We start from the raw sequence: 8888 nt of genomic DNA, 5'->3' as shown, positions 1-8888 counted from the left end.
TTCCATAGATTTTTCTCCCAACAGCCTCTCAACCTGACTTGAGGACCATTTATACTGCTGGGGTTCAAATTATCCCTCCCCCAAACTCACCATGATCTACCCAATCTACATAGCCTCCATAATGCTGGCCCCTATAAAAAGATTTACTTCTAGACCAACATTTAGAACACTCCTTGAATCCTACCTTCAAACTTTTAAACAGCACAAATACCTCCCTGATCTGAGATTGCTTATGTTGCCTGTCTCTAAAATTTTCAGCTTATATGGCAACCCACACCCCCAAATTTTCATAAACTCCCAGGCACAACTTGATCTACAAAAGGGCTGAGGACTGCCCTTCAAAAATCAAGCCAATACCCTCTTAACTCATACCCAATAGCCTTGGCACACAGTGCTATCAAGATCTTTCAGACATACTCTACTCATTTTTTTAAATTGCCTACTACTACCCACCCAATTATTGGTTCCATAACCCTGGATACCAGAGACACCTGGAGCTAATCACCATTGTGGTTCTCTGCAGTGGACACTTCCATCTCATACTAAGTCGACACCTAATAGTCCCTTTATGGGAAACACTGTTCAATGCAAATGAACCATCACCATCTGGAGTCCTTGAGGCTATCAAACACCCTGGATCAATTTTAAAATATCACCTGAGGCAAACAGAAAGATCACCCAGTCTGTTTCTCTGGACCACCTAAAATCTCAATTTTTTCCCCAGGTCTAATGATTCACAAGCCCTCTAGATAATTTCCGTGAAATCTCATTAACATCTCATCCACTAATGACTGTATCAGTATAACCTATAACGGGGACGTTCTTAGCCGGTTCCATCTTAGTCTGAGAAAGGGAACCCAATCTTTGAGCCCCATGGGGCCTTATACTTTACAACACCTTCTCATCACTGGCCTGTTCCAAACAGGAATCATTTTCCTTTGTGGCCAACAACCCTTGCTGTGCCTACACTCTAACTGGACAGGAACATGAACCTTAGCCTGTTTGGACCCCAATATTAATGTAGCTCCCAAGAACCAATGCTTCCCCAACTCCATCATTGACTATATCCACCTAAAAAGGGTAGTCCGTCAACCTCTCTTCTAAGAACATTAGATACCCACAGAAGTAGCCACCAGAGTGGAAAACTGACCACATCTCACACCTTCTACCAAAGTTTATCACAGGACTTACAGGAAAGCCTCAATAAAATCTCACAATTCATAATCAAGAAATCCAGTTTCTGAGGCCTGAAAGGACCCCAGGTGGGGACCTTGAGTGAATTCTTAAGGTGATGCATATCCCAAGGCAGAGAGTACACCACAATGTCTAGGACCTGTGGTCTGTTCTAGGTGTCCCCTGCAAGAGGTGACTCAAAATCCCTTTCGGGCTATTAGAAAGATGAGGTCTTGATTGATAATAGATAACAAGCAGCACATTAACAGCCATCTTCCAATATAAAGGGTGCCTGTGAGGGTTGGAAAATAATGAGTAGCTGACAGAGGAGGATCCAAAAAGCTCTCCCCTTGCTGTCAGCTATCCCTTCCTTCCCAGACGTCTCATGGATGTGAGGCCTCTTTCTAGCAGAAGTGACTCTAGCTATCAGAATCGGGGTCTGTAGCTCGGTAGGGAAGGATCAAACACTGACTGAGGGCCCAGGGAAGCAGCTTTTCAGAAGAAAGCATCTGATCATTCCATGCTTTGCTGTGCTTTGAGCTGCAGAAAGCATTGGGCAAGCCTGTCAGGCTGTGCTATCTCTGTATTTCATGCAAGGTAAATGTAGGTTTATAAAGGTTTGGGTCTGAAGAAGTGATATGATTGCGATACCTCGGTTTATGAACTTCAATTCTTTTCTGATTTGATTTGGGGGAAATGACTCTATTTGTATTTGTGTAGGGAAGATGGTAGTGGTCATGTTTGCCATCCGATGTGGTGTTTGTGAATGGAAGCAAAATTTTGCTGAACGCTTTTGAGAGCCAAATTGCTTGTAATCAGAAGTATTCTTAAACTGAAGTATTACTGTATATCCCAAAAAGTCACATTACACAAGGGAAAGCTCCAGAGTCAGGATGACATAACACAGCTCAGAACAGAGTGATCCCAACAGAACTCAGGCTTGCCATAGCCCTTGGGAAAATTGAGACAAATGTGGTCACATGTGGTGTCGCTGACTCTTCCTGAACGGTCAGAGTGACATAAGGATTTAGTAAAAGTCAGCAACGTCAGTTCCAGAGACAAAACGAGTGTCACACAATGTAAAGAGCTGCTGTGGTTTGACCTTGATAGCACGGTAATGAGCGCTCTACACAGTGCGAGAAATGATGTACTGACTACAATCTCCTGTTCTTTCCATTAGAGGATCCGGACATGGATGGCCCAAAGTCTCTCCAGCTCTCTTCATGCACTGGCATTTTAGGGAGGTGGTGGTGTTACTACGAATATTGCACATTGAGAATCCAGAGTATGTGGTGCCTAGGAAATGTCATGAGTATGTATGGAGACTTGGAGAAAGGACTGAGAAAAATCTAGTACAGGCACAGGGTTACCAATGACAACTTCATCAAGCTTTATCAAGTTACCCTGACAACTTTATCAAGCCAGTGAGCCGTAGGCAGTTTCATCTGAACAGTTGCCCACAGTATTACTTCTGGGAGTTTTCAGTCAGGATTGTTTGTCATAGTGTTAGATTGTGGTGGCATAAAGGATGAAAAAAGATAGCTCAGAGATGGAGACTTGGTTCAGTCAGTCAGGAGGGCAGAAGGGCCCTCTCAACCAAGAGCACCCAGTGTTAGGGAGACTCCTAGGAACAGCAAGGAAGCTGAGAACTCTCTGGCTTTTATTCAGAACATCAGTGTAAGAGAAAAAAAAAAAAAGCAGAAAGCAGTCTGAGCAAGGAACTGTCTCAAGGCTAGGCAGCTTTCTTGGGGAAAGGAGAAGGACAAGAGCCAGATACAACATGCCTCACTAATATAAAGTTCTTCTTTCTAACTATTCTCTTCTCACAAAGCCTGCGTGCTTTTGTCCTGCAGTTTAACTATTCACTCCTTGGCCAACTCCCCCACAGTTGTTCTTGATCCATACGCCAGTGTCATACCTTACTAGCAGATGAAATTGTGTAGATCCTGTCAGTGGTTCTGGTAAGGGGTAAGGGCCTGGAAGCAAATGTACGGCTCTCCCCTGAACAAAGTGTTCTCTACCATCTAGCCCTTGAGATTGCTCCAGGGAGGCACCAGTGGTGGAGGATACACAGTGTCACTCCTCCATTTATTCACAGGCAAGGAACACGGAGACCTGTCTTTGTATACTGAAGATAAAGACTTGCTTGAGAGTGGTTAGGCCTGAAGGTCCATGGGAAGCTAAGGCAGGAAATATAAATGATCACCTACTACAGAAGATCACCTGCTACAAAAGAGTTGGATTCCCAAAGAATCCATCCTAGCATGGTTTTTATTCATGCAAGTGAGTAGGGAAGGGTTTGAGTTACAGGAGACACCTCACTAAATCATGTAGTGTCTTGGGAAGGCACCACAATGGTCAGCGGGGGTAAAAGTAACCTCATTAGATGGTCGTCACTCCTGCCTGGATACAAATTATATCTCCTACGTAATCGGCCACCTTCCTCAGTAATGAAGCAGAGGGTGACACAGAGCCCAACATAACTGCCTCCTGTGATTCCTGAGTATCCTCAAGTGAAATAGCTGGCAGGGCCCTCTGCAGGATTATTACTGCTTCCTTCAGGTTTTGGGGGACATAGAAAGCAGGAGCATCAGAGTCTAGAGAGGCCTAATAGCATTCTTTTCAGGTAAAGCCTTTTGGTAGAAGCTTCCATCAGAGCCAGTATAGTTGAGCAGTAACGCTGAGGACACGGACATCCTCCCTTTCTTCCCTTCTCCCTTAGGGAGTGATTCTTCACTGCCCACTCTGTGGACTTTCCACCCTCCTGCCGTTCACTCACATCATTACGTCTCACTGTCAGGCAAATCTGGAGGATGAAGATCTTCTGGTACGCAGTGAGGCCCAAGCCCTAAAGATTTCACAGGTCTGCTGGGCTGAGGAAGAGAAATTTGCCTCCTCATCCCATCCTCTTGTTCCCTGAGGTGTTTCTCTGGTCTCTTGGTGCAAGTCCCAAGGACATTTGCTGCCTTTATCTAGTTTTTCTCTCTCTCAATCCCCGTTTTTGACGTGCTTCCCAGGGGAATTTCTCTAGTAAAGTTTATTTTTAACTCCTTCTAGTCAGGATTAGCCAGAAGAGCTAATGAGGTCCCTGTTTTATTTTCTTTTGGTTTACAGCCTCCTGCCCTACACTTGCATCATTTAAAATTTACCCTATTAACAGAGACTTTGTTTTATTTTTTCATTTTCTCATGTTAATTCCATTCCCTTTCCTTTCCCCTAACCGTTCCCAATTCCCCTTCTTCTTTGCATCTTTTCTTGCTATTTCACATGATCTATTGTACATTTGATCCTCATTTACACTTTCAGTTTCTTACAGCAAAGTAACTATTCAGTATTTACACACAGTAAACTAATTGGGGAAAGACTACAGATGTCAAAGTGCAGATTAGAAAACAGTTGTATTCAGGGCACATTTTGATTTATAAATGTGTAGCTTCCCCTTTCTATCACATATCTATGAGCATGAAGATTAATGCCAGGCTGTCAACACTGTCCACGTCTGAGTATTGCCACAGTATGTGATTTCTGGTTTTCTCCTACATACTGACTTTACAATGCATACGTACTCATTTTTACCAGAAACAATACCAATTCAATGAACAACCTGTGAACGAAACACATTAAAAATCAACTGAGCCATTGGCAGCACGGTTCTGTTTCAGACCTAACATTCAGCTAGCTGGATTTGCTAATCATGTAAGTGATGTGCTTTTGCTGCCATATTGTAGATAAATGGAAAAATAATTTTGAACATGGACTGAAAACCACATTTATGCTCCTTCCTTTTTAGTTTTGCCACTAGGGTGTTTACTATGCCCTTATAGAAGGCTTTTGCATGTGTCCTTAAAAAACCACATTCAAGGCATTTTTTGCTACTAGCATATTTTATGTGCATTTGCTGCCATCTAAAATCTAAGAATGCGTTTGAATGTAGACCAGTAGTTTTCTTACTCCTGTAATTAATGTGCTTTTGCTGCCATCTCGTGGAGAGATGTAAGAATGCTTTTGAATGTTAAGTGAAACTGTAGGTGGGTTCTGTATGTATTGATAAAGATATTATGTATAAATGTTATTATTTAAAATAAATACATGCTTTCCTCCCATTTCTAAATGTCAGTAATCTTATTAGGATCTTATGTATTATTGCAGAGTGTAGGGAAGGTGGGATGGGTAGGGGAAGGGTAATAAGGGAAAAGAAAAAAATGTGAGATAATGAAAAGATGGAAATAAAGTGTTTGTAGATGGGGAGGGGAGGTGGGGTGAAGGGAGGGCAGGGACAAGGGGAAAAAATGAGAACCAAGACCTGTCATGTAGAGGTACAAGATCCCAACAATGAATGTAACTGTACTGTATCCCTAAAATGTACCAATAAACTCAATTAAAGCTGAAAAAAATAAATAAATACATGCTTGTAAAATATAGAGCGCCAAAAAAGTAAAATCACTCAATGAAGTGTCTTCTCTATTTAGTGAACAATCTTGATTTTCAGTTGAGTGTCAGGATTGAGCATGTGCAGTTCTATTTATCCATGAATATATGATCATTTCATTGAACTATAATCTACATAAAGTATAATTCACACATTTAAAGTGCACAGAGCAGTCATTTTTTATGTTCACAGGTTTGTGCAACCATTGGCACCATCAATTTTAGAATATTTTCCTCACTCCACAGAGAAGGAGTGACTCACTATTTGTTAATCACAATTCCTCTTCCCAGACCCTGCCAACCATTAATCTCATTTCTGCTTCTATGGGGTTGTTTACTCTCCATGTTTCCCATCAGGTGAGTAGTATAATGTGTTGCCTTTCCTGTTTGATTTTCTCCCAGTAGAATGTTTTCAAGGATCATCCAAATAGTGGTGAGAAAAAGCTGTTTTCTGGTTTCTTGCAATCAAGTTCATCTGTCCCAATTGTCCAGTGGTGCAGACTGTGAAAGGAATACTGTCATTGATGAGACAGTCCCCAGTCCTGGGCCCTCGATGTCCTAGTGGAGCTCCATTCACAGCCTACTTTTATTGCCCTTATAGTCTTTCTTCTGTAGCACCATACTCAGTGGGGAATGACTGAAAGCCTTTCTGAGAAATCAGGAAGACACAGTGGTGTGCAGTCTCACCACTCCTGGTCAATATAGAACATGAATTTGAGCCAGAGAAATTAGGCAAGAGTAAGAAATGCAAACAGGAAAGGAAGAAATCAGATGGTACATATTTGCAGGTGATGTGATTCTTACACACAACACCAGTTCCCCACATTTTTGGCATCGTGGACCAGCATGAAAGAAGAAAATTTCATCATATATGAGACTGCAGCATAGAACAGTTTGCAGACAATTCAAGGGCATAACATTTGTTATGTACCTCATTTGTCTTATTACAGTAATACATATTAAAATAATTATACAACTCATCACAATGCAGAAGCAAGAGGACTTTGAACGTGACAGGTAGTGACAGGGGACAGTGACATATGAGGATGTTGCTTATGTCCAGGCTGCATTCTATTGTCCTTTCAGTGGCTGTTACTGCAGAGAACCCTGCTTCACAAGCATAGAATTTTGCAAGTGGAAGCAAGATCTACAATGCTTTTGTGGCACTCTCATGAGATACTGCCTTGACTTTAATCTAGAACATACAGCGATCTGAAGTTGTCTCAAATACATGTTTAGGGCCACTGCAACAATTTTGGACCCAGAGAATGTGCCAAAACATAGCACATTGCCAATCTAAGAGGACATTGTGCTGGGTAAAATGATCTGGTCACCAATAAAAATATCACTATGTAATTCCACTTGCATGTGGAATGTTAACCCTTTGAACCCATAGAAATAGAGAGGAAAATAGTAGCTACCAATAGCTGAGGTGAGGGGAGATATTGGTCCATGGGCAGAAAACTTAGAAAAGAAGAAATGAGGCCCAGTGACATTTTGCGGAATGTGTTGAGTATGACTAGTAAGAATTACTCCTGGAAATTTCTAGGAGTGGATTTCAAAAGCTATTGCCAGAAAAACATACTAAATATTTGAATTAATGTATAGAATTCGTTTGAGTTGGCCAACCCACAAAGTACATATATTTCAAGACCATAATTTGTACATGATAAAAATATCAAAATTTTAGTACTGAATTAACAAAAATATATAAAATGTTCAAATGTATATCACATACAATCTTTAATTTTATCTTAAAGATATGTCCTATATTAACTTCTGGGCACAGAATTCTTTCATTTTGCTGGACACAGTGTTGCATGACTAGAATCCAAGCTACTGGAGAGGCTGATGCAGGAGATTCACAGGTTCAAAGCCAGCCTAGATGACTTAGTGAGACAGTTTCAAAATTTTGAAAAATGAATAGTGCTGCAAACTCAAGTGTTGCAGTGTCCTGTGGTTCTATTCTCAGAATTGCAATAAATAAATAAAATTATTTTCTTGTATATAAAAGTGGAATCAGCATACAGAAAATTGTGTACTTAGTACTATATATGATACACACACAAGACATTTTCCTGCTAGTCCACCCAACTCCATTTCCTGTTTCTTAATAGCTGAATGGAATCCTAGGGCTCTTGATGCACAGTGGGCTTGGGCTCAAATTGGCTGTGCTTTAATTCTAGTCCTGCCGCTATGCATGATGAAAGAGTAAGTGACCATGCAAACATCTCACTCCTGCCTGGCCCAGGTGCTACTGACAGTTGGGCCAGATAATTCCCCATGGCGGGGCCCTGCAGGATGCTGAGCGACATCCTTTATCTGTAGAGACCAAAGTTACTCCATTTTGAAAAGGAGACCATCTTGTGTAGAGTCCGACCTGTGGCTGAACTTAGGCTGAAAGAATTTGCTTAGCCTAAATAGAAACAGAATCAGATGGGTGGTAAAGGAAACCGCAACCTTGACGAAAAGCAGGATGTTCTATACAGATAAGAGGAACCTTCTGTTTCCCGTGCGGGCAAAAGAATATGTTGACTCCCCCACTGAACTTGCCCCCTTTAGATACCAGCCACTTCCTGCTTTTGCCTTCCCTCTTTCATAACTGTCCCAGCAATAACCAATAGATTTAAAAGTATAAGTACTGAAAGGGAATAGTGATGCTCAACAAGTAGGCCACACACACACACCAAAAGGTCCGACTGCAGATTTTATTCAAGGGGTGGGAGTAGAGAGAGAGAGCAGAGAGAAAGAGCAGAGAGATGAGGAAGAAGAAGAGAGGAAGAGAAGAAGAGAAGGAAAACGAAGAAAAGAAGGTCCTTTTATTGGTTTTGAGCTGGGTTATTGCTTATTCATGAGGAGTGGGCTACTTTTAACCTATCACAGACCAGGTCGTCTTTTATGGGTTCAGTCCTGAAGAAACAGGTTTCAACTTCTCTGTCTCACTATGGCCTTGGTGGGAGGGAAACTAAAGATAAGAGCACGAAGTCATTCTAAGAGTCAAGAAGCACCAGGGAAATGCAGCCTGTACTGGAGGCATCACAGCATACTTTAACCTGATCAATTCCCTAACATTCTCACCTCTTTGGTTTTAGATGAGAAATGCTGGCCAGTGCAAACCACACGTCAGGGGAAGGGGGCGACGTATCGGTCTTCTTTAACTACTTCCTGCTGAGTTTGGGGAGACAAGTCGACCTAGGGGCAGGTGTGGAGGCTGGCTGGCTGCGCTGTCCTTTATGAACATGGAATTGTTGACAGCAGTAGCATTTTTACTGGAATTGTTGGTAGGG

The sequence above is a fragment of the Fukomys damarensis genome, unplaced genomic scaffold (genome assembly GCF_012274545.1).
Source record: "Fukomys damarensis isolate Sample0158 unplaced genomic scaffold, DMR_v1.0_HiC HiC_scaffold_23, whole genome shotgun sequence".
Taxonomy (NCBI): Eukaryota; Metazoa; Chordata; class Mammalia; order Rodentia; family Bathyergidae; genus Fukomys; species Fukomys damarensis.
The sequence above is the reverse complement of the archived record's forward strand: the minus strand, read 5'-3'. Positions refer to the sequence as shown.